Source organism: Chenopodium album, chromosome 23 (genome assembly GCF_948465745.1).
Source record: "Chenopodium album chromosome 23, dcCheAlbu1.1, whole genome shotgun sequence".
NCBI classification, from domain to species: Eukaryota; Viridiplantae; Streptophyta; class Magnoliopsida; order Caryophyllales; family Amaranthaceae; genus Chenopodium; species Chenopodium album.
The window spans coordinates 35957381-35985179 of record NC_137856.1 but is presented as its reverse complement, the minus strand read 5'-3'; the positions used below and the strand labels follow the sequence as shown (position 1 = coordinate 35985179).

Genomic DNA, 27799 nt, shown 5'->3' with positions numbered 1-27799 from the left:
TTCTTACATTATGTATATATCAATATTTGTAACCTTAAAAGATTTCCTCTTTTGTACATGATATGATTTTAACCCTTTTTAGCTTAATACAATTGTAGACAAAATTGGCAAATTTTGGCTCCCAAATGTCTGATCATATTTTGAGCTTTAATTATTAGGTGATTGTTTGAGAAAATTAGTGGTATTTGGCATCTAATATGATTGGTGCTAGACTTTTGGCTAAAAATTGGCCATCCGTTATTTAAAAAGAAAAGTGTCATTTCCATACTCTCGGTCGATTGCTTGTACTAATTAATAAATAAATACTCCAATTTGTTCTAATTGTGGACTAAAATAATATATTTTTCTTTTTAGTATATATGGTTTTTATTATTTATACACTTGTTGATTAGTGCATTATTTTATTAACCGTTAATATATCACATGATATGAGTTTTTCGCCACTCCATGTATTTAACTTTGTATGTATAGTTATATGGAGTATTTACGTACGTAGTTAGCACTTTATCTACCATTATTGAGTCATTAGTATGACTTCTAGTTTACTGTGCAGTGTAATGTAAGTTGTATATATATATATATATGGAGTAGTAATTATATATATTTAGTCGTATGGATTATAAAGTACGTAGAAATTACTATATGTGTGTAGTTATTACTCCATGTATATGCCATTGAATCATTATAATGATGTTACGTTTAGTGTACATTGTAGTGTGGTAATATGGAATAGTAACTATATACGAAGTATATATAGCTCAATAGACGATAGTTGTATAGTATAGAGTATGAAAAAATAACTACCTAGACTAACGTAGTTACTGTTTTATCTGCCATTAAATCGTTAATGGTGTGTAGTATTGTAACTACGTGTGCCAAAATCCTAATAATAATGCTCTGCATACATGTATGCCATTACAATCATGTCGTTATGAATCATAATGCGTTAGTTGTGCACGTACTAGTAATTCTACGTAGTACTCTGATCCAATATACTTTATTTTAAATCGATCTTTACATGTTGTGTATGTAATTGTAGTGTAGTACGAAGCTTTAATTATAACTTATAAGTACATAGTAGTACTTATGTGACAAACAAGTGAAACGATCAAAGGGCTCATTATAATCCGTTATAATGTTGTGAAAAACTACCTTATAAAGCATTTTTTTAGCGATAAACTACCTAACAATAAAAATGTTGTAAGAAACTAACTTATAAAAGAGTAAATGTTGTAAGAGACTACCATTGGTCGAAAAGTCACTGTTGACTTTCATTTTCCGGCGTTGACCACATCACGTGCCGATCACATGACTTTTAATTCACCCTTTCCCTCCTTTTTTCTTGATTGGCACGTCACGTGATCAAAGCCGAAAAATAAAAGTCAACGATGACTTTTTGACCATGAGTAGTCTCTTACAACATTTACCCATTTATAAGGTAGTTTCTTACAACATTTTTTTTATTAGGTAGTTTCTCGCAAAAAAAATGTTTTATAAGGTAGTTTTTCACAAAATGTCTTTTTACAAATTACTACGTAGTTTGTATAATCGTATTACATTAGTATGTTCGTTTCATCAAATCTTATAAAAGTAATTTTATTCTATAAAGTCTCGATTTATTTTTTCATAAGACCTAAGATGTACGGAGTATTTAATTGTATTTATTTTTGAATTATTATATCCTTTAATGTTATGATCCATCCAAATTTGGAAAATGGAAACAAATCAAGATTATTTCCACATTGATAGAGTATAAAACATATTCCTGGGCCTCAACCATAAGCTTAAGCTTTTGGTTGAGTTGGTCCACTAACATGGTATCGGAGCCAGCGTGACACAAAGGTCACGGGTTCGAATCTCATCCGCCCCTCCTTCAAAGTGGAATTAATTCGCACCAGGTATGGGTGGAAATGAGATTCGAACCCGTGACCTTTGTGTCACGCTGGCTCCGATACCATGTTAGTGGTCCAACTCAACCAAAAACTTAAGCTTATGGTTGAGGCCTAGGAATATGTTTTATACTCTATCACACATAAATCACAATTATGAAGCCTTTCAAAAAAAATCACAATAATGAAGAGATATGTAAAATATTTAAGATATTATCTTAGCTCACATAATTATAATTGCTTTTTTTGTTTTAAGGTTCAGTCCAGCACAAAGCATATAATCAATGATTCAGAATTATTTCATAATTAATTATTTTATTTTATTTGATTGATGCCAGGTAATGCATGTATCATGCTTATGTGGTGTAAAGATTTGTAATTACTCTTGATATCTTACCATTTTTACTTAGTTTTTAAAGCTATATAAAGAGGGTATATTGTATGATAGGTTCAACAATTATAGTACAATTGTAGGTTCAACTATTATTTTAGTGGGGGTAACGATTAATCAGTCAGTAAATTACCTGAGAAGTGAGAAGAAATCCACATTTCTAGACTTAATTCTCAGGTAATTTACTGATTTGATTGATAATCACCTCTAGATTGACCATCAACGCGTATAGTAAATTAGTAATGCAAAAAGACACGTACATAACCTAGAAATTGTGTCGAGTTTTGAGATTTTAATGAAGAAGATGAAGGATCTAACATGAAAAAAGAAGAGGGTGTCGAGATAGCCAAGGAGACTGCCTATCGCCCATCAAAATGGCTTCTTGAGAAGATGATCAAGAACCCGAATTTGAAAGCGCAGGCAAGTCATCCTTGGCTACCCGACACAAACGACTCTTCTCTTCATGTAAGACCCTCTCTTCAATTTCTTTAATTTGTTTCTCAATATTATATCACGTTCACCTTGCATGAAAATATTATGGGTTTCAAAGGACTATATTTATAGCCAATAATTCTAGAGAATAATATAATGCATGTCATCATATTTTGATTTTGTGGAATCAATTATATTTGTGAATAGCTAGTCAACTATACTTTGTATAGCTTTTTTTGGTGATGAACATGCATAATGTATATTTGTAATATATATGGTACATATTCCAAATCTTTTATAGAATGTGACATAATTTGGTCAAATGGACGTACAAAATTTTGAGGGGAAAAAACGTTTTTTTGTGACCTTGGATACTTTTGATTTGGTTTGTGTGAAACATTGACTTGAATGAAGAACTTTAAAAATGGCATTTGTAATTTGATTGTCAAGAATTTGACAGATACAATTCCAAAAGAAAAAATGAAGCAAATTTTATGGTCCATTATATTCTTCTAACTTTATAACTTTAAGGTGTCGGATGGAAAAGATATATGAATAAAGAAAATTGATTATACCGCAGCAAACGCTATGCATAGGAGGTCGTTGATTTGGAATTTTACAATGTTTAACATAATTTATTATAGTTCTTTGAACCAAATTTGTAAAGAATACGGAGTATAAATTATGTAAATGGGTATATGAATAGAGGTGGATATAACAGTATAAGACTCAGTTGACCTAATAACCAGTCTGTCAAAAACTTATCAAATTGACCTAGGGCACAGCTCTGTTTGGACTTGCCCACTTAGTGTGCTGGTCTTGGGTTAAACCGTTACCAACCCGATCAAAATCAGCCCACCCGACTTATTTCAATCTACCTAGTAGTTATTTTCAAGCAAAATCAACCCACCCGACTTATATCCCCTCTTAGGATGATGATATCCACAAGTTGGCTCAAGAACCGCTATATGACTGCCGGTTTGTGTCCAAATATGAACTTTTGACCCAAACGACCGAGTTGCCACCTCTAAATTATCGGGAGTAATAGACTAGATGAATGTAATCTTGGCTTATAAGGAAATTATATTCCCTTTTTTTTTTTGTTGTCATTTCGTGGGTAACTGGGCTGAAAATGGTTAATAAGTCTGCATAAAAGTGTTTAGGTTCTAACAAATACTACGGGCTTCATGTGGGTCGAACAGACAGGCTATCAGAATGTGAAGTGCTTTTTAAAGCCCAATAATACTATGGCTCGTTTTGGGCCGAACAAACAGTCATCAATCTTTTGTAAAGTTCATAAGTTAGATTTTCTTTTTCAAAGAGTTTAGTCAATTTAGTCCAGAATGATTTAAATATTGACCATCAAATTTTATTATCTCAATTCACTCGTCATTAGAGTTTTGGTGAAAATGTTAGTATCCTAATTTGCTTTTAAGATTGACAAAGTGTCAAATTAGAGAATACTTCAAGCGAAATGTAAGATCACGCATTGATTTCAAAAGAATACTCTGTATGTTTAGGAAGTTGGTCGTATTTACATTCCTCTCTCCTTTATGTACTTTGAACATAAATTATTAAATTTCAGTTTTTATGAAAAATGGGTATGGACAACCCGAGGAATAGGGTTTGGTTCAGTTACTAGCCTAAAAATAGAACATACTAAAAACTAATTGGTGATATAGGAGTAACTGTACTCCTCTAACTTCTATGGCTCTAACTTATTACTTCGTATAAAGCTATAAGGTGGCATAACCACTATTGTTTCTCTAATACATATAAGTGATATAACACAACTCACATGTGGATAACAAAGGTTTCAACATAGAAACAAATTCATGTACAAGCTCCATATTCACACATTATAGTCTGACTACTATTTGTTTCATCAAATAGATGACCGGTTGGTTGACATGAAAAAGAACGGGAAATTGAGCGGTTGTGTGGTGTTGTTTGGAAGGCAAAAACATAAAAATTCACAGTTTTTATAAAGTTCTATGCTAACAAAACGAAAGAATCATTGCTCATAAAGAAATAAGTTGCTTTTTATGTTCATCCAAACAATATTTCTCACTTTTTTTTTTTTTTTTTTTTGGGTAAGAAAAAGGGCCCTATCAGGCTAAAACCTCTTACAGGTCTCCCAACTCAGGCTAGCAGGCTAGGCACTTTGAGAATCGGGTGAGAGATTTCTCACTTCTTATATATGACATGTTTATACATATGAAAAAATTGCTTTGTAACAAATTTCACTTTACATATTCAATTAACCAAACAACCACTAAACTTTAACACTTTGGATTCGAATTTGCATAATTATTTTCGAATTTGGTTCATCAGTATTCATGTGCAATTCACAGTCCCTAGCTTACAACATTTCAACAACAAAGAAAAAGGCACCAATATCAACGTGGTCCAAACTACAAAATCATACATTCTAGAATCAAATTGAATGAAGTACAGAATTTTCAATTACTGTCACAAAAGTAGTGCTAGAGCACGTCCTTCCTTCCTTCAATTCCCATTTTTTACCCTAAATGGTCAAAAATATCAGCTGCATTTATGGCAAAACATGCCAATACTTGAAAAACTCAAAATTGTAAATTTTAAAAATTCATATAAATCTAATTTTAAATCATTAAAAAATTAGCTTGTCGCTGTCTCATTGGTCACCTAAGTAAATATACTGTATATATAATTAAATTTACAAATAATATCAGCTTAATAATTATTGTAGTTAATAAAAACTGTCACTGTTGTCTAATTACTGAACAAAACTAGGCAAGTTGTGACATACGTAGTATTTTTCTCTTCAAGTTGGACACGCAAAGAATTTTTCTGATGTTATTATCAGATTATATTAATATTTATAAACTTTCAATATCTTTGAGAATATTCAACTTTGTATTCAGAAAATAGTAATTATAAAATTTGCTCGTTTTTGCATGATCTTGTGGTCCTTTCTCTAAACTATTGTTTGATATTTCATACGTAAATATAGTATTTTTGGTAAGGTGATTACCTAATCATTGTGATGATGTAAGTGCTGGTGCTTGTGTGGCAGTTTACGTTAGGCAAAAAAACGTCTACGTAGTGTTGAAAAAATTGTCACTTTCTATAAACAATAATTAAGGATAATAAAAAACATGCAACGTTTAAGGATATAATTTTCTTACTTCTAACTCCAATGGCAAGCTAATTGACAAATTAGCTTGCCATGCCACATAAGCTTTTAAGCTAATTGCCATTTTAGCTAATTTGAGCTCCAATGACTAGCTATTAGCTTACTAATTAAAATGAACCCACCTCCTTAATGTACGTTTTTATATTACAAAATATTTATTCTAATTTGTTTTATTTTGGCAAGTTCTTTTCCAAGCAAATTAGCTTGGCAAGGCTAATTTGGTTGCCCAAGCTAATTGCATTTTCTTGCTCCAATGGTCAAGCTGGTAGCTAGGAATTATTTAATATTGCAAACAAGTCCCTAGCTACAACCATAAATACGCTATCTTTTCTAAATTAATATAGAAAATTAATTAATGTATGACAAAATTATATGTTGATTAGTGTAATTAAAATTTTACTCCGTGTTATATTAAGTACTCGTATTACTTTTACTTTTTGCTTAATAATTACTCCGTATTATATATACTAGCGGATCGGAGTATTTTTTTAATCTACACACTCTGTAACTTTTCAAATACTTTTTGGTTTTAACATATATGCTTTGCAATGTCTGTGTTTTTTAAAATGATGTTCCAAGTGATGAAAGTACATATAAATGACAATCAATTACTCCTATAAACTTTTTTTCAAAAAAATCTATAAAGCAAGTCTTTTCCTTAATTATGGATTGGAGGGAAAGACATCATTATGAAATCAGAAAAAACATGAGAATTATTTATAACCTATAGATAGGAACTAGGAAGTACTCCGTAATTGATTATTGTGAAGTTGATATTTTAATTTAATTTGCCACTTATCCAAAAATAAATAAATAAATTTGTACTACTCCATAGCTGAGGAGCTGAGGATGAACAACAATATTGTAAGGGAATTTTTTAAACTAGAAATAACAAGGAATGACTATCGGTTTTGTTATAAATATTAGACCACTTCATTTCTTTAGTAGTATAGTTCTACATAATCACTTTTAAATAATTAATTTGTGAAATATGTCATAAATTTATTTTAAGCAATGTCGTATATAATACTATTTCTATCCCTATATACTTCCTCCGTTTTTATTGCTTGCAACACTTTATATTTCATGACTGTCAATGCTGAATTTCATTTACTTATAGTTATCTTGTTATCAATAAGTAAAATCATAAAAAAATATATATATAAATAAATAAAATCGACATTATAAAATATAAATCAAGACGAATCAAATTAAGAAAATCCCAATAAATATAAGTTTTCTCTATTTTACTACATAACTCATTAAAAATTTAGGGCCTATTTTCATATGATTATTTTCAGTTCAGTTCAGCTCTAATAAGTTCAATTCAATTAAGTTCAGTTCATCTCCTAATTTCTTTCTCTTATAAAATATTCATTTCAGTTCAGGTTCAGTTCAGTTTAGCTCTAATCAATTCAGTTCAATTCAATTTACCTGAGTTCAGCCAATGAGAACAGGCCTTTAAAGGTAGTCAAAAGACTCAAAACTCAAAATACCATATAAAATTCCGTATGTAATAGTGGTGGTGCAAGTAAATAAAATGCAGGATTTATTTTATATTTTATATTAAGTTCACTAATTTTTAATAATAATAATAATAATAAAGCTAAGAGTAAAAAATACTCCATGTTATACATAAAAAGTATCTTTGTTGTACGATGTTCTAAAAATCTACGGAGTATAAACCCAGGTATTAATATTATTATATCCTAGGAATATTCGTATACTAAAAAAGAAAATTTAATCATTTCTAGTTGCCCATAAAAAAGTACCGACCAACTACGTTTAATCACACCCCTAACTTCACTCTCATAGTATCTCAGTACGTTGTACTTTCAATTATTATCTTAATTAAGTACAGCAATGACGACCCATGTCTTATACGAAGTATATATTATGTAACATTGTATTATTATTTATATAAAATACTTTAGGTATACACATTATTAATTATATTATTGCACGTCGTCGTATCTACTACTATTATTAAACCGTATTTAAATATAATTCAAACTCTAAACTTTATATTAAAGTTATAATCACCCGGCAATAGGTCGTGTCCACGAGTGGAGAAGAGTATGGTCTTCCAGAAAATCAGGTTACCATTAAAACTATCCATCAACTAAATCACTTATATTAAGATAGTTATTAATTTAAAGTTTATTACATAATTATAATTAATAATAGTAATTTGGAGTTCTAATTTGTCTCTTATTGAAGACAATGTGTTATATTTATACGTTAAAAGGTCACTTACTAGTTGATATCCACCAAATATTTCTGGCCTTTTGGGTACATGTACGTGCATGTATCTTATTAATTTATGTGGCGAATTGTGTAATTTGGTCGTACTAATTATGCTGAGTTGGACTTCAAATCAGTAATATTATTCCCTTAATTTAATATTAATCATGTAGTTAGAGCTAATCTTTTATCACTAATTATTGTCTAATCATCATAGTCTAGTGGTTTTCATGTTAGTTTTGTGATTCGTTCGCGGCGAATGGAATAAGGACATTATATCTAAGTAGATTATTAAGAAGCTTTGAATATTTAATCGATAATTAATTAGATAATTAAACAAAAATATGTGTATACCTAAAGATTGGACATAGCAAATTCAGTTGTTAATCTAAAGCCGGGAAATGTTGACGTTAATAAGGTAGCCGAACATTTGCTTTGTGAAACACATACCAAATTTTTTTCTTTTTGTTTCCTACCAAAAATTGATTTGCATTAAAAGTAATTTGAAATACAAGAAAAGTGTTTATTGTTTAATTATCCGTTTTTAAAAAAGGTCCATACACTATAATCTTAGGTTTTAATGTTTTATAGCACTTAGTTCAATCCTTCAGTAAATCAAGGATTGAATATTGTTATACTCCTTACATTACACTAGCTGGTATAAATTATATATTAGACATAATTTTTTTTTTTACGAAGTCGTAAATTTTATATGTGAGCGATTGATAAAGTATATAATGTACATGTCTATGAAACTCGAAAAAATTTGATTCAAATTATTTCTATCGATGCTTAAGTAATGTACGTTGTCAAAAAAAGTATGGTTAAATTATTTGAGAATATCTAAAAAGCATTAAATTATCACCTAAAATAGAGTTTTTCCGGTTCATATCAAAAAAAATTACTAACGGTCAAATAAATTTTTTGTAGAGTTATAGTGATAGCTTATAATCTTTAATTTAGATTAATTGATTTTTTGTACCTATTATATGATCTACCTAATTAAGAATCTATGATTAGGAATCTTTAGGGTTTTCTCCTTGCCTTGATCAATCAAAATTTGAGTATATATAATTGACAGTGATTTTGGAGTTAACTATTGAAATTGATAATTACTTCTATGGTTCTATGTAGAATTGTAGATATAGAGAAGGAAAAAATAAAATAAAAACACTCTTCGTATAACATATAGTTTTAAACTAGATTAGCTGACATGAGTGACATCACATACACTTCTTTTTTTCAAAAAGAAAAGTTTGTAATTTTCTTACTTACGAGATAGTCCAATACCATTATTTTTATTGATCTCTAATACACTTTTATGGGAACTATAATTTCCTACTAATTTTTGTTAGTATGGCAAATTTACAACGAGTATAAGATCGTTGGTGTATTTGCTACTACAAATCTAACATTGATTGGAGTAGGAGTTGGTGAAATTATAGTATTAGTCAAATATAAATATTAAAAGTGGTAGACCAAGACCCCTAATTTTAGGCAGTTGCTACGTACTATAGCTGTTTCCAAAGCTTAAAACCCCGCCAAATATGAGCTTGATTAACAACAACATTACATTACAACTTATATAAAGCCAAAAACACTTCCCACCATTTTTGCTAATTCCAATATAACAATTGCTATTTCACCGTTGCATCTACTTTGTTTTTTTAAATAAATCTTTTTTAACGACCGTAAACAATACAGTATCTATTAAACCGCACAAACTAAATCTTTGATTGGATTGGCTTATTCCCTTGGCATTTTTGAATTGCTTGTGTTTGTATTTTACGTGATCTTCACTATACCATATTTTTGATCACTAATACTGTATTTTTTTAGCTAAACATTATAAAAAAGTTATGAAATAATTATTCTATATGAATACAATGAGTCAATGACAATGTTTTTTCTTACTAATTTCGTATAATCATCACATTAAAGATGATCGATAATTGTATTCTGACTTTGATCACAAGAACATCAATTGAGATGGGAGGACCTTTAAAGAATGGTAGGGGACTATGTGTACAGAATAAGGTCACCTTGGAGGAATATAAGTTGTTGCATAGGTTTAATTGCTATGTTATTTGTATATTGTTGCTGATCTTCTCCTTTCATGTAAAATAACTTACGTTATGCTGGTTTCACTCGAGCACTCAACAAGAACCTATATGGTCTTGACTCTATATGCATGTTGTGCCTTATGTCAAGTCCATATGACCATATGTATTGGGGTTGGTTAAGCCCTACGCCGTGTTGAATCTCAACAATAATGCATGCCGTGTCATGATTTTTGACTTATTTTGTCATCCTATGTTAAGGTAAGTTGTGTTGTGCTCTGTCTTGACGTTATTTTATCAACAAAATATAACCACAATCCAACATGCAAATTATAGTGTCATGTTATTTGTGTGTCCGAGTCGTCATTTTTTTTATAAGTCGTTTTGAGTCTCAAATCGCCCCATTTATTATCGTCTTTCAACAAAATTTAAAAACTAGAGAAAAATATCACTTTGTTTTAGCACTCATATTTTTTCTTCGAATAAGCCACGAGCAATATAACTTAGTAAAATTACAAATCTAAATGGAGATGGGAAATTTTACTTACGGTCTAAAGCACACTAAACTTCAGTCTTAACCATTAGGCCAAAATCAATACCCTTAAATTTTAGTGTTTGGCCATAGAGGAGTTGTGCAAAATAAAATTGCATATTGCCAAAGTGTGGCCGAGTCACCCCCACATGGACAAGTACACGTGCCGAGGAAATGAGTTGACTGTAACCGCAAACCTCGCCGGTCACCGGTTCACTGCAAACCGGTTTTTGTCATTTGTCATTTACTCTTAAAGCCGGTTTTACAGCTATGTCTTTCAGTCACAGGACAAAATTCTTTAGCCTTGGTTTTTAACTGTTTTCTTCATTTTATATTTTATACTAGTAACAAGTAGCCAAGTAGGAGTACACTTCTTTTGTTTTTATTTCTCTGGCTTTTTTCTAACAATTAATTGCAATTTAGCAGTATAATGTATGTAGCATAGTATAGTATAGTATAATATATAAGACAATGATAAAAATAAAAAATTTGTCACACTTACAAGTATATATTATAAGCTAGTTTGAATGATGTGTATCTATCCTTTAGAGTTTGACCCCTAGCTTCCTTAATTAATGAATGGTTGGCTATTTAAATAGCCTTTTTTATGCTAATGAGCTAAACTCTAATGCTTTGACTAACCTATATTACTAGATCAAGTACTTCTAATCTTTATTTAATTTCGATTAAATTGGTATAGCATTGTGAACTATGTTTCTTTGCCAAAAAAGACAATGGCTCCAAAAAAAAGTACGGAGTATTTTCTGTTTTTTAATATTTACAAATGGTTTTGTAATTATTGTAATTAGAATTATTAATTACTCAATGTCACTAATTTGTGAATCTTAGTAGGATCGTTAATCTTAGTATATATTAACATTGTACACACGTACATATATAACGTATATTAAAATTGTATTGGTTGTTTGCTTGATTGGTTATATATATTTAACTTTTGAATTAAGAGACCAATTTAATGAAGCGAAGTACATTTATATACTCCGTAGCTTAGTTATTCATAAAAAATGTCAATATATAAACTGTACTGACCAAAAAGTGAAAAGCTGTGATTTTTTTTCATATAGCAGTGTTTATCTGATAATATTATCTGAAAGGGGCTACCCAAATGATTTTTACAATAATTTCACATTAAATGGAATTACTATATTAGTATATTAAGATTTTTTTAAAAAAAAAAAAATGAATGGGAATGAAGTTGATCAGCTTAGACTGCTTACTGAGTACAATGTGCATTACTTCAACTAAATTAAGGAATTAGTATTAATTCAAATGTAGCACAAGTTTTCGTTGTGTGTCAACAATGACTAGGAATGCAGGAGTTTTTCAATTTGCATGGAAAAAAAAAAAAAAAAGTATTTTCAACATAACGGATATATGTGAAAATCCATAACTAATAAATAAATTACAGTATAAAAGATGATCAGCAAGGTTTCGTGGTGTAGTTGGTTATCACGTCAGTCTAACACACTGAAGGTCCCCAGTTCGAACCTGGGCGAAGCCATTTTATTTTTTTTTATAATTCGAGTAAGTAGACATATTTCTGTGATGAAAAATAAGTGTTTATTTTTTATTTATTTTATTTTAAGTAATTAAGTAGACTAAAACTTTTATTTAACACTAACATTTAGGACTACAAATGATCCCAATCGAGCAGAGTTTTAGTCTGTTCAGGCTAAGCTTGTTAAGAGATAATTGTGTTCGAGCTATATCAATCAATCTTGAACGAGCTTTTATTTTGACAGTCTTGTTTGAGCTTCAGTCGTTAAGGATTTGGCCTGATGAACTGTTCATTCACAAACTTGTTCATTGTATTTCAAGTTTAACTTCAAACTTGAACGAGCTTTAATCAAACTTAATTATTAAATAAATGAGCCATTCATTAAAAAAAAAATGATATCTTTTATGTTTAAATGTACCCACTTAATTTTATATGAGAAGTTTTCATTCTTTCTACTGAAAAAAGATAATGCTAATGTTTCCATGTCTATAGATGAAATAACTTGTAAGTTTTATAAATATCTATTAGTACAAGATACGAAGTATATAAATATACAAACAATAGATATATGGAGATTTTTCGAGCTTGAGCGAGCTGTGATTCAGTTATAACCGAGTGTGAACAGTTTATAAATGAACTTAAACGAGTTGTTCATGAGCATTATCAAGTCGAATATGAAGTTGTTCGAGCTCTATTCATTTATTTGACGAACTTAAGATTTTTTGATAGATATTATAGGATTATGATAATATTTGTCGCAAAGCTAGGATATATTCGTATATTTTGTGATATAGTTTTTATTAACGTACTAGGTTTCCTAACAAGATTAGCATTGTAACTCTATATATATTGATCAATGGTACACACTTCAATCTGAAGAGTGGTGACTGAACTTGTTCACGAGTATTTATGAACGTATCGGATCTCTTACACCCCTATCAACATTGCAATATAAGCACAAGAGTAGATTAGAATAAGTATTGAGTATGTATAGATTCTAAAGCGTATTGTCTAGTTTGTCCAACTCCTAATTGAATAGTAGATCATTTTCATCCGGTTGTTTAGCAGCAAGGTTTCGTGGTGTAGTTGGTTATCACGTCAGTCTAACACACTGAAGGTCCCCAGTTCGAACCTGGGCGAAGCCATTTCATTTTTTTTCAAGAAATTTCCAAATTATCATTTGTCTAATTATGGATTTAGTATAAGTTCAGGTAATGCAGAAATTGTACACAGATGGTTTCGTGGTGTAGTTGGTTATCACGTCAGTCTAACACACTGAAGGTCCCCAGTTCGAGCCTGGGCGAAGCCATTATTATTTTTTTCAAAAAAAATTAAACTGAGTAAATTTTTATTTTGGCCAGTTTTAAATTCTGCACCAAGTTTACAGTAGTACTTCAAACTTTAAAGGTCCTTGAATGAATCGAGGGAGGAACACGCCTGTGGAGGATAGACGAAATATTATACTCCGTACTACGTATTTACGAGTGTTTCGTAAAGGTAAAGAGAGAGACCTTAGAAGTTAGAATACTGGCACCACTTACAAGTTATGTCACTCTATTTTTGCAATCCCAAATAACATTTTTGGAGTCTAGGGACATTACATTTTTGCTAAGATTCTTATTTATAAAGGAATTCCACATTTTTTAATACCTACTTTTCTAAAATGTTATTTATTTATTTTTTATATGATGCATGCTTTATTTTCTAAAATGTTATTGATCTGATTGCATTATTTATTTATTTGTTCTTGACATAACTTTTAATTAAATGACAAAGAAATTCTTTTACTAAATTATCCTGATATCCTTTTCATCACCTTTAATAAAAACAAATATCATCATCAACTAATAAAATTGAATAAAACTAAATACAGTAGAATTTTTTCATGGGAATAATATATTTAAACTAATTATTTAGAGAGAAGAAGAAGAAAAATCTTCTTTTTCCCTTCTAAAAATCTATGACAAAGGAATTCCAAAGTGTGATGATAAATAAAATTAAATAAATAAAAAAAAAAGGTCTAAAAGCCACTAATAGCAAAGTTCTGAAACTTACTTTTTTTGGTCAAAAGAAATAGAGTATGAATATTTGACTGCAAAAATACCAAAAATAATACAAGTAAAGGTTAGACAATTGCGAGTGTGCATGTGATCTTCTACAGTATATGTTTACTCGATTTACTTAAAGTAACTTATCTTTCATCAGTTGAGCGTGGAAATTTGATCACTTAATTAACTTGTCTATTATGTTTAATTAACTTGAGAGATAAGTTTCTATATTTACCACAATTAATTAGTAGCCCCTCTCTTGATATATGGGTTTAATCATTTGAGCCAATTAAAAAAGGAGTTAATCATAACATTGAGGTAAAATATCAATCATATATATGAAATCAATTTAAATTAAAATATTATAATAATAACTTGTCATGCATGGCAATGGCTTGTAATGATGTGGCATACATATTTCCTTTTTTTTTCTATATAAGTCATATAAATGAGTGTTCTCTTCATTTCAGATCATAATGGCCTTCTAAATTAAATTAGCGTACCAACAATATAAAGAAAGAAAATGAGATATTACAATCCAAAGTCCAACACAATGTATTGCCTGAGGAACAAGCTAAGGTGAGTTTGTGTTGTGTCACACAAATGAAGTTAAAAAGTTTATGTTTGTATACATGAATCAGTTAATATATACTACCTCCGTTAAATGTTATGTGCAACTTTGGAATATTTTATATCTCACAAATAATACCCCAAAATTATAACATTTAACGGTGGTAGTATATAAATTTGACACTTTATTTTGTCATCATTTTTGTTTATTGATATTAAACGTACGTAGTTTTAAATAATTTTATTAGAGATGAACTATGTTATATATTATGCTTATATCGTAGGGGTGTTTGTTCATCGTTTATATGTTTTCACGATAGAGATGAAGAGGACATACAACTATAGAAGTATAATAAGAAGCACATCAAGCAAAGGGTCATCACAAAACATCTCTTGATTGCTTGTTAGAGACGTTTAAAACACAAATTATAGATGCCAAAATAAATTAAAACAATATTCAAATAAACAGAGGCGTCATAATAGTAAAAATAAAGTTTCTAATATTAGAATGTTATGGAAATAGTTACTAAAATAAGTAAGTTTTTTACAATATTTTTACTGTTAAAATGTGGGCATCTTGTGATCTCAGTTACATTTTGATGCCATTATACTTGGGAAGGGTAAAATTTTATACTCCACATTAAAATCCGAGCTTAAAAATGCAGCTGTCTCAATATAAACGGTTAAATTAAAAGGGGGTCCATCTTTTCATAATAGATCTTGTTCGTTAATGCTAGTATTTGTTTGCTTAATTTGTTTTTCTTTGGGATTATTGATCGAGGAAACATAGGGATTAATTCTTGAATTACTGATTAAGAGTAAGAAATTTCTTAATTATATTCAGTAATTTTTTGAACTATTTTCCTTAGGTCCATAAGTCTTCACTCTATATGTATAAATATTCATCTGTTATTTTATGGGTTTCTCAAGATGAAGATTTCATTGAAAATATTGCTATTTGTTTTCATAATTTTTCTTTGTTGCTTTTCTTTGATATTAGTAAACTACTACGGAGTACTTTTTACCTCCAAGTAGGTTAGTACTTAGTAGTGCTGTATATTTTAATGAAATTTAATTTGATGGTTTAAGTTAATTAGCTATATATTTAAAACCGGTGATTCAAGAGTAAATAACAGAGTAAATAAAAAAAAGTGTGTCATGATTTATTTATAAATATATCGATCCTATAAAATTTTAGATTTATACTCCGTAATGTTGTTTAACACATTTAAACCTTGTTCTTTTGCAATTATTTAAGACCCTGTTGGCCACTTTACCGATTTGATCAGATTTCTCTTTTAAAATTTTATGATTATGGTATTGTGTAAAATATAATTTAGGTCTATTTTTAAGAGTACTCAAGGTTTCTGAAGAAGATATTAGGATTTATATGTATCATTAGTAGGCATGGTTTTGAACAAGAATATTTAAGACTAGCACCTTGTATATTTCCTAGCGATGTTTCTCTATAAAGAAAACGATTTTTTCTTTTTCTCCGAAGACGATCCCCGGCCTGTTTGTTGATTAGCTAGGTTAAATCGATTTAACAAGACAATAAAAATCCTCATGTGAATTGATTTTTTGCCTTCTGAATTTGTGTTTATTCATCGTTTTTTATTGAGTATGTAAACTAACCCTAGGATTTAACCATCAGCTTGAGCTAATGGTTGGTGTGGATCCAGCATGAGCCCTCCTCATATCCATCGCTTAATATTCCACTTGAAAGTAAGGAGTGGATGAGATTTGAACCCGTAACGTTTGTGTCACGTTGGTTATGATATCATGTTAACGGACCAATTCAACCAAAACTTTAAACTTATGGTTAAATTCCATGATTGATTTATATACTCTACTAGATAAAGCCCGTGCGATGCACGGTTTGTTTGAATTTTTTTTTTATTTTTTTTTTGTATTAATGAGCTAAAATTTGTTATATATTTAGATAAAATTCCTAATATTAAAAGATAATATTTAATATTAATTAATTTAAACTTAAAAATCTCATTTGCCAATTTTGCTTACGTGGCATTTGAATTATTTAATTCTAAAAGAAATTAATAATCTCTTATTTAATTGGCTAATACTAAGATTTATAATCCTACATGGCGCGCTGAGAAAATTAGATTCTGCGTGGCTCTCTAAAAACTCGGGGAAAAACTCCCCTTTATATATATATATTAGATTAGTTTTTGTTCCACATAAATAATGATTAATGAACCTCAAGTTCACTATCATAAGATCTAATTTAACACTGGTAGTTTTTACCCCAATGAAGCAAAAAGAAAAGAATGGACAAGTAAAATAAATTTGTGAATATACAATATTAGTATATTTATTTTTTGGATAGGATGAGATTAGATCCCCACCCCTTTTCTTTATCGCCAAATGAATCAATGCCCTTCTATCCAATGGGAATAAACAAGAGATAGATCAAATTTAGAAAGTACATTTGATTCTCATTTCAATATCAGATATACACACCAATTAAATTAAACGTCCAAATTAAAAAGCCTCAAACTTCCAAGTCCATGCACCCAAAAATGTGGCTATTCTAATGCCATATGCATCCATATAAATTTAGGTAGAAACATGATGAGTATGACTAGCCGATTATTGCTAAATTCGAAGCATATTCTAATCTATGCTTACGATTTCATGTTTATTCTCTTTTCATTTTGATGGGAGATTATGATTCTCTATCGAATCAATGCCATGACGCTTAATTTTGGGGTTTGGCGCAATATATGCCAACTTTTGCTCATTTTGTGACATTTTTTTTTTTTAAAAATCCTTATCTATAAACAAACCAAGACAAATATATTACTATATTTACTATATTAGAATAGGACTACTTCGTACTTCCTCCGATTCTATTTAATTGACACGTTTCCTTAGTCACGTTTGCCAATGCACTTACTCAATCATTAACATCTGTAATTATCGATAAGCAAAAATTATAAAGTTGATATTTTGAAAATGTATAACGTGACGAATCTAACAAGATCCCACATGACTATATTTTTCATTATGTATAAAGTACAAAACACGGTCAAAAGGAGGTGTATGAATAGTGCTAAAGTCAAAACGTGTCAACTAAATAAAAACGGAGGTAGTATTTGATTGATTCCCATTACAAAGATAAGAAAAGTGATAAGAACTATATATATATATATTAGGTAAAGTATTAAAATCACTGACATGTTGTCAACTCAATTTGAGTTAGCGGGCTAGACACTTTAATTTAGAGGTGAGGGAAAGGATTAAGAGACACCCCTTTCTAATGGTTATTAAACCTCAAACCTTAACGTTAGAAAGTGCTCTCCATTCAAGTATCTAGGTCAAGCTTAATCTAGTCGTAGCCTCGTAGATCATATCGCCTAAAGTGAGAAGGTCACTTTATTAAAGAGACCTCTCCTCTGACCTATAAATGATATTTTGAGAAGGTCTCTTTATGCAATTTTTTTATTAGCAATGTAATACTAATTCAACAATTGTACTTTGGCGCGTAGCTTATAACTAGGGCTTATACACTATAACTCTATAAGTGCAAAGATTTACTTTCACAAAAATATGTTAATACTTTACAACACTCAATTAAATATTAACCCAAGCCATATACTACCTCCGTTAACGGTTATTTGCAATATATACTATAAATGAATGCTAACTATTATGTGCAACAAATGTTTTTTTTTCCTTTTTAGGTAATCATTTCTCTCTATCTCTCTTCTCATCACATGCACCCAACTTTTTCTCTCTCCATTTTACTCTCACAAACAAATTTTGCCTAGGAGTCCGCAAACACCCCCTTTGTTGCAAATAATAGTTAACGGAGGAAGTATATGAAATATAAATTTCTCTAGTTAAGATACACGAAGTATTTGGAAATAAGTTGATGACTTCATAAGAAGGCGCTTCGAAGAGAATCGAACCGGCGACCTTGATACAATTAAGAAGTTGAGTTCCAAAGTCCAAGATTTGGTAAATGTTAATATTGTTATGGTGAAAAACACAAGAGTATGAATTATGAAATCAAAGTTTGTCATATTAGAGGTTCACTTGGCTCAAAGTGGGGCCCAGTGTTCAAAGGAGCTAGACCTTTTTTTGTCTTTGTCATTGGATACATACATTTCATTTTAGATACGTTCGCTTATCTCCACATCAAACACACATAGGATCTAGGCGTCTAGCTGTATGTCTTTACCCCATTTAATTTTATATTTTGTACTAGTATAATTTATTATTTTTTTTATTAGGTCGAACGTTTTAGGCAAGGGAAAATCTCTATTTTCCTTGGATTTTTCATACTCTATATTTTCTACAGTATTTTCTACGTATGTTGTATTGAGTGAGTAATATATGCGTAGAAATTTACTGATAAATAGTCATGATTAAAAATTACTGTACAAATTTACAATATATTGATGTTATAAACAAGTTATTGAGAATATTACTAAAGTTTACTACATTAAATTAGCTTTCAAATAAAATAATACTCGATACTACGGGCATGTTCACATTTACTGAACTGATTGGAACTGAAATACACTGAGTTAAAATGAGTATTTTATGAGAGAAGAAAATTAGGAACTGAACTAAAAGTCTGAAATGAACTGATTGGAGCTAAACTAAACTTAATTGAAATGAAGCTGAAGTGAACAGGCCCTACGTAAATGTATCAAAGGCAATACAACTTTTTCTATTATGTTCCTTTTGTTTCCAATTATTGTAGGTTGGTAAACATAAATACAAGTACAAAACAAATGAGGAAAGAAAATGTATGTAAAATCATATCATTCTTTTTGTTTTTTGTTTTTAAAAAGAGAGATTGATCAAATAATAATGTGGAAGTGAAAGTGTGCATTACAATGTTAAGTGACTCCAATAAATGAGGTAAGAAATTTAGGAGATAATGGAGCTGGCCGGGAAAAAAACATTACCAAGTGAAAATGATTTTAAGAACAATATAAACAAAAGATAAACTAATAAAAAAAACGAAAGAAGTACGTGATAAAATCGTGATAAGCATGGAGAGGCAAAATAGTCCGTGTGGAACAATTTAGGTACCACAACACACCATGCATAATGATTTAGGGCTCATACTTTAATAGATAAATCCCTAGTCATAAAATTCTTTTGAACCATCTTCTTCCCCACTCCTTTTGCTTTTTTCATTCTTCGTATGTGTTTACGTGCATGCGTGAGACTAATATATAGTTGGCGTGGCCCTTAATTACTTTGTATATGTGTATAGTCTATGACTGTGTATATAGTACCTTTTCTTTTCCTTTTTTTTTAAAAAAAAATAAAAAGATCTTTATTGATTCTCTTTCATAACAATGTATGGAGTACTACGTATTTCTATTGGGAGGAGCTTAAAGGAGGATGGAATCGTTGATCAAATCTCAAGATTCATGGTATTCCACAAAAGAAATACTTCTTATAATTTAATATTACAAAATTAGAAATTACTCCATAGTGTAGTATTAGGATTGTATGTATTCATAAAGCGATAGTCATCATTTAAAAGAATATTGTACGTTATTCTAGACTTAAAATCATATTTTGTTTACATTGTGTTATTTGTTCGCTGTAATTTTTTATTTTCACAAAATAAAAATATATAGAATTTTAAAAATAATAAAAAAAAAATGATAAAATACAAGCTTGATTGCATATTCTAATCATGTATTTTTACTAATTAAGTTGCATTGGCAACTACCTAACGCTAATGGGGTGATTATTTACTGATTACGTAATTGTTATGATTAATTCATATGGAGTTCAAAGAATATGTTTAGATACATGGATCGATTCAACTTTAACTTTCACCTTCATTGTCAAAAAAAAAAAAAAAAAAAACTTTCATCTTCTTAGAGCTTGATTTTAAAGTAAATTTATAAATAATTACAACATAAATCTATTGAAAACCCTTTATTCTACACACTCTTTAGTTAAACTTTATGTAAGTAGTATGAATTAAAAGAGGTCTTATTAAGAAAATCAATTATATTTTTAGAGTCTCTTGGAATCATTACGTAAAAAGCATCCTCTTTCTGCAAATTAAGTGTCAAACGTTTTACTTTGTCCTGTTTTATACAAAGTTCTGTTCAATTACTGTCTTAACTTTGCATCAAATGGTCAATTAATATAATTAATCAACAAAATAAAGCGTAAATTAATTATATAATCAATGTTAACCAAATTAAAATCATATAATAATTTATGTTATAATTAGATATAGTAGGCAAATTAAAATGAATAGAAGGTCACGTGAGGGGAGTCGTGGATTATAAGAAACGTACAAAACTACTAAATTGTGCAATTTGTTTTGATTGAATTTAAGAAAGATATAAAAGATCCTGATTGAAAGAATGTTTGCATAATATTAATCCAAAAATAGCTTAATAATCAAGATACTGCTAAGACCCACAGCTGGTGTACCCAGTACGTGAAGAAGAAATGTTAGACAAAATCTCTGGTGTTTTTTTTTTTTTTTTTTTTTTTTTTTTTTTTTTTTTTTGTCTTCTTTATTACTCCAACTTTTTGTACAACTATTCTTTCAATTTTTTTTGTGGTGAATCCAAGTGGTCAAATACTAAGGATTTAGAAAATTGCACTGATATTTATATTGTTCCATTCATTATCATGTTAAGTTGAATATTTGTCCACTTTTTAGAGGTTGGTAAATTATGCTTGGTTTGGAAATTCGGGAATATTTAGTACTCTAATAAAGAGACGGAGGGAGTATTTAAAGTAAACTATGTCATGAAATATATTGACCAATTATTACTATTTTTTTTAGTAGTGTCTTTTATTTGTAGACGTACATAAAATTGTTCAAAATAAACTAGATTGAAATTGGACCTAATTTAACATGATAAATGAGTTGCAATTTTGATCAAAATTTCTCAGATATGCTCCTCTATCCACCAAAGATTATAATTTCAGCCTTCATCTGCAATTGGTTCAAGTCCAACCAAGTCATCAGGTTCACTAGGCGAAAATATAAATTGGCCACCGGTTCAAAACCCCCCAATGCCACCGGTTTTGAACCGGTGGTCAGTTGGGGGGTGGCAATAGCTCCTTTAAAATCCAGCGGTTCAAAACCGGTGGCAAAATTAATTATTGCCACCGGTTAACCGGTGGCAATATTCACTTCCCACTTTTTTTTTTTTTTTTGATATTAAATTTAATGCCACCGGTTAACCGGTGGCAATTCTCCCATTTAATTTTTTTTTTTTTATTAACTTGAAATTAAACCAACAAAATAAATTCCCAGTATCAAAATATAAATATAATCGCAATCTTTAACAATTAAACCAACAAAAAAATTCCCAATATCATATTATCAATTTATCATTCAATATAATCGCAAACTTACAACATATAATCAAAAAAAAAATTTACAATATCTACCCATTACAACATATAAATCAAAAAAAAAAATTACAACATCAAAATTTAAAAAAAAAAACCCATGCAACATCTAAATCAATAATCCTAAATCTTGATTCTTCGATTTAAGATCTAAATCAATATACCTGCATCAATTAAAACAAAAAAAAAAACAAATCGATTAAAATTAAAAAAAAAAAAAAAAAAAAAAAAAAAAAAAACTCAGAACACTATGCATAATCGATTACAATCATTAAAAAAACCCAGAAAAAAAAAACCCATAATTAAAATCGAATTAAACCCAGAAGATCGAATTAAATTCAAATAAAATCGATTTTAAAACTCAGAAAATTCGATTTAAAAAACCTAAAAAAATTCGATTTCATACCCTGAAAAAATCGATTTAAAACCCATAAAAAATCGATTTCAAAACCCAAAAAAAACCCAGAAGAAATCGATTAAAATCAAATAAAAATCGAATTAAAGTCGATTTTAAAACTCAGAAAATTCGAATTAAAAAGCCCAGAAAAATTCGATTTAAAAACCCAGATATATTGGATTTAAAAACCCAGAAAAACCAAGAAGAAATCGAATAAAATAGATTAAAATCAAATAAAGTTCGAATTAAAATCGAGTAAAACCAAATTAAAATTGAATTAAAATTAAAAAAAATCGATTAAAAATCAAACCCTAACCTCGATTAAAGTAGGTGTTGCTCATGCATGTGTTCGTGGTGGTATTGTAGCGGCGGTGGTGTTATTGTTGCGGGAGTGGTGGAAAAATTGGTGGTGGTGGTGGAGATCGAAGGAGAAGGGTATGGTGGTGGAGATCGAAGGAGAAGGGTATGGTGGTGGAGATTGAAGGAGAAGAGGTGGTGCCGTGGTGGTGGAGATTGAAGGAGAAGAGGTGGTACGGTGGTGATTGAAGGAGAAGAGGTGGTACGGTGCAGATTGAAGGAGAAGGGTATGGTGGATCGATTGAAGGAGAAGGGTGTATTGGGGCAGATCGATTGAAGGAGAAGAGAAAGAGAGGAGAGAGAAAGAGGAGGAGAGGGGAGAGAGAAACGGTTGAGAGGGGAGAGAGTAGGGTTTGGGTTTTATAAAGGGGCGATTTTTTTTTTAATATTACAATGCCACCGGTTTTGAACCGGTGGCAATAATATTTTCCTCACCGGTTCGAACCGAACCGGTGGCATTACTATCCCCGCCCATTTTTCTCCTTTTTATTGCCACCGGTTCTTAAAAACCGGTGGCCATTGAGCGTTGTCTTTTTCATTTTTTCTACTAGTGGTTTCAGACTTGTACACAATCCTAAGAGCAAGTTTAGCCCCAAGTCTTAAGACTTGGATGTGACATCATTTTTTGTGGTCCCCATTGAAAATGATGTCATCAAATTCTTGTTAAGACTCACTAAGACTTACACAAATTTATCACTTTAGCCCTAAGACTTAAATATTTGACATATTATATGTAGAAAGTGTTAAAAAAGGGGGGGGGGGGAGATAAAAAAAATAAAAATGAAGTGGGTGAAGTGGGTCCCAATCTCAAGTCTTAAGTTGAGTCTTGAAATTTCAAGACTCAACTTGAGACTTGTGTAGGCGTCACTTGAAGTGCGCCTACGTTAAGCATGGTGTGAATATGCTTGACACTCATAGGAAGTGGGAATTGACATATACGATTAGGGACAACGATTAGGGACAAGGAAAGTAGGGAGCCGCCAACAAGTTTTTAAGGAACTTGTAAACCGTTCACGGATCATTTAAGGCAACCACGATTAAGGGACAACGAAGGCAACAACGATTGACCCGTGAAGGTTACACCCCATTCATAATCCATGAGATTACTAACTCCATATGGTTCGGAACCACGAAAGGAGGATCGGGGATGATGGTACGAAGTGAGTCATGGAGTCACATTCGCCCGTATTGGCCTCTACTCGATTCTTATTGTGAAAAGCATTCCTGTGATCTCAAAGGCATACAAACAAAATTCAATTCGCTCCAAACTATTATTATGTTAAATTGGTTTAATATTAATGCGACATATAATTCTATAATATCGTGATCACTTGATTAAATAACAAGATTAAAGGAACCTAAACCGGTTGTCCAAATTATCTTATTAGGCGTGATTTTCAATTACATATTCCCTTTAACATGAAATATGGTGATCAACAAATATAGACATTAATAAACATTAATATTGGAAGCAATATAGCAATAAATCCAACAATATAAAATCGTTAGTAAAATAATAGAAATAAAAGGGACATGATTCCTTACTTTGATTTTGTTTGCTTGCTACTATAAAAACAATAAACGCGTTAGTAACTTCAAGGAAAATAATTAAACAATAATTAAAATGGAATTAAATTAAATTAAATGAGAATTGATTTGGGGCCAAACCCTCAAACAGTTCTACCTTTCACGCCGTGGTTTAAGGACAGAACCCCGGGTAAAGCACGGACTCCTTGGAGTGCTTAAGGAAGGTATTTTGAAAGAGAGAAAGGTAGGCTAGTGTTTAGGCTAGAGTGTAGAAGAGAAAATGAGAGAATTAATTGATGCCCCGTACATCAGAAATGAGGAGTTATTTATAGAAAAAATGTGCTGAGGGAACACACGGAACCCTAAAATGACAGAAACCCTAGAACAGTATCCCGTGACACGGCAAAATGTACCGTGACACGGGAAACTCCACCGTCAGACGGGAGAAAATCCCGTGACACGGGATAATTTTAAACAAACGGGGGAAGAAAACGCGTTAGGGTTTACGCGGAAGGGACACATACTGTACCCGTGTCTCATCAGATCTCCCGTGACACGGGATTCTTTGCCGTCAGGCGGGTAAGATTCCCGTGGCGCGGGATTTCTTGCCGTGACACGGGACAGTTTTGTCCTTTTTCCCGTCTAAATTCATTTTTAACCCTAATTTCATTCAGCATTTTAAGTGCCGATTGATAATTTTGGGCCATTTTCTGATTTATTAAAATTGGGCTAAATTAAGAAAATAATTAAAAAGAAATAAATAAAAGGTTTGGGCCAAAAATAAATAATAAAACAATAAAATAAAAAAGGTTTTGGGCTGAAATTAAAACTATGCTTTTACCAAACACCAAGACTGATCCATGGACAATTCAGAAATACGAATTTAATTAAATATGATTTTTAAGCACTCTCGAGATTAAATACTAAACCCGACCAATGGTGGCGGTGAAAGGTTGTTCATCATCGGGTTTGGTTTTGGGGAGACATTTTTAGGTGTCTACAACTTGCTTGAGATTTTTGAAGAAAAATGGGAAAAATCTTAAGTATAAATCTTAGGACTCAAAATGATGATGTCACTCCAAGTTTTAAGACTTGGGGCTAAACTTGCTCTAAGGCTATAACAAGTGAGTCAAATGTTGTACCTCAGGCATATTACTAAGAATGCGGTTGTGACACAGTATATGACGACTCATTTTTATGCTTTTTAAGATTGAAATAGACTAGTGTTAAATTAAAAATATATTTTGTGTATTCTTAGAGTAGCCCACTTGTTTACACAAAAATCAGTCAAGTAGACATGTAGCAACCCTCCTTCCTCTAGCCAACATATATGCTAATTTCACTATATTTTCCAAAAAAGTCTATAAAAAAATTATAGAAAATTAAATAAAGAGAAATGTACATATAGTTGCATATGAAATATTGCTGTCCTCTCCAACTCCAAGAAATGCATGAGTACTTGTACTAAAAGCCTTGAGCCCCAAGTAACATGGTAAATTTTGATCGTCATCATCGTCGTCGTCATCATCATCAATTGTACTAACCATTAAAAAACACACACAAACACAAGAAAAAAAATAGAACATTGATGTTTGGAATCACTTATCATTTGGTCCAAACATTGTAGGTATCTCGTTCAGAACACCACCCCATGTCCATACACATGAGACACTCGCACACAACACACAACACACACATACACATCTTCTTCATCAACTTGCACTTGCCTCGTCCTCCAAAATTTCATAAACGGCCCTTGCGACTACTATAGTTAATTTGAAGTAAATCGGTCCCATATAAAAAAAGTGTAAGTCTCACGCGCTATTCCGTTACAATTGAAAGTATAACAGCCGTTGGTCAAAGAGCGTGGGGTACACGCATGAAGGGGATACGTTGTAGTGGAAAACAAGAAATGCTGAAAGGCCGTACATTTTAACCGAATTATAAATGGCGGTAAATTCTAGGTTGCCCGCCACGTTACTTCTAGCTGTAAAAAGTACGAGTAAATTTTTTTTAAAAATTTATCATTTTTATTTCTTGCCCTTGTTAACGGTTCGCCAGCCAAAAATGCACTGGTTGTTATGAAATATATAGAAATTAGAGGATTATGAGAAGGAGGTAATAAGAGAAGTATTACTTCTTTTATGTATTACTCTTGGTAATATTTTGTGTGTCATACAAGTGAAATTACATGGCTATTTATAGTAGTAAAAACCACTATTACATTGTGGGCTATAACCTTAGAGGGTGGCAATTAGGGTTGGCTACTACATTAAATGTAATGAAGAAATTGGAGTGTGGACATTCACACCTTGACTAAATTAATTAACTCTTAACACTCCCCCTTGAATGTCCATACAGAATAGGGTATATGTTGCCTCGTTAAAACCTTGCTAGGTAAAACCCTTTAGGATAAAAGCCATAGCTAAGGGAAAAGAGTACAACAATATATTACTATATGCTTTAGTGTACTGCCTCATTAAAAACCTTGTCAGGAAAAACCCATTGGGATAAAAACCTGATCGAAGGGAAAAAGAGTGCAGTGCATATAATGCTCCCCCTGATTTTAACATAGTTTATGAAGACGACGCATCCCAATCTTGTGGACCAACCGCTCAACACTCTTCGAAGGTAGGGACTTTGTAAACAAGTCTGCAAGATTATCAGATGATTGGATCTGTTGGACATTTATCTTCCCTTCCTTCTGCAAATCGTGTGTAAAGAACAGTTTTGGGGATATATGTTTAGTCCTATCACCTTTAATATATCCTTCAGTTACTTGTGCGATACATGCAGTATTATCTTCATAAATGATGGTTGGACTTTCAGTTACTTCTTTCATCCCACATTCTTCTTGGATATTGCCGATCATTGACCTTAGCCATACACACTCACGTCCTGCTTCATAAAGGGCAATCAACTCAGCATGATTTGATGATGTCGCAGTTAAGGTTTGCTTTGTTGATTTCCAAGAAATTGCAGTTCCACCATAGGTGAACAGATATCCAGTTTGTGACTTGGCGTTTTGTGGGTCTGATAGATATCCAGCATCTGCATATCCGATGAGGGTGGCATCTTGCCTTGATTGATAAAACAAACCAAGATCTTTTGTTCCTCGTAGATATCGTAGTAAGTGTCTTACTCCTTTCCAGTGTCTCTTCGTTGGTGCGTTGCTAAACCTGGCTAACAAATTCACAGAAAAAGCTATGTCTGGTCTAGTATTGTTAGCTAGATACATTAGAGCCCCAATTGCACTTAGATATGGTACTTCAGGA

The 27799-nt window shown here is 31.0% G+C and overlaps 3 non-coding genes across 3 annotated transcripts; all 3 read left to right on the top strand.

Annotated features, from left to right (window-relative positions):
• The first annotated feature begins 12174 nt into the window (after positions 1 to 12174).
• Positions 12175 to 12248, top strand: TRNAV-AAC (transfer RNA valine (anticodon AAC)). Its single transcript has one exon. It is a non-coding gene; the product is annotated as a tRNA-Val (tRNA).
• Positions 12249 to 13316: 1068 nt separating this feature from the next.
• Positions 13317 to 13390, top strand: TRNAV-AAC (transfer RNA valine (anticodon AAC)). The gene has a single exon. It is a non-coding gene; the product is annotated as a tRNA-Val (tRNA).
• A 90-nt stretch (positions 13391 to 13480) lies between these two features.
• Positions 13481 to 13554, top strand: TRNAV-AAC (transfer RNA valine (anticodon AAC)). The gene has a single exon. It is a non-coding gene; the product is annotated as a tRNA-Val (tRNA).
• The last annotated feature ends 14245 nt before the right edge of the window (positions 13555 to 27799 follow it).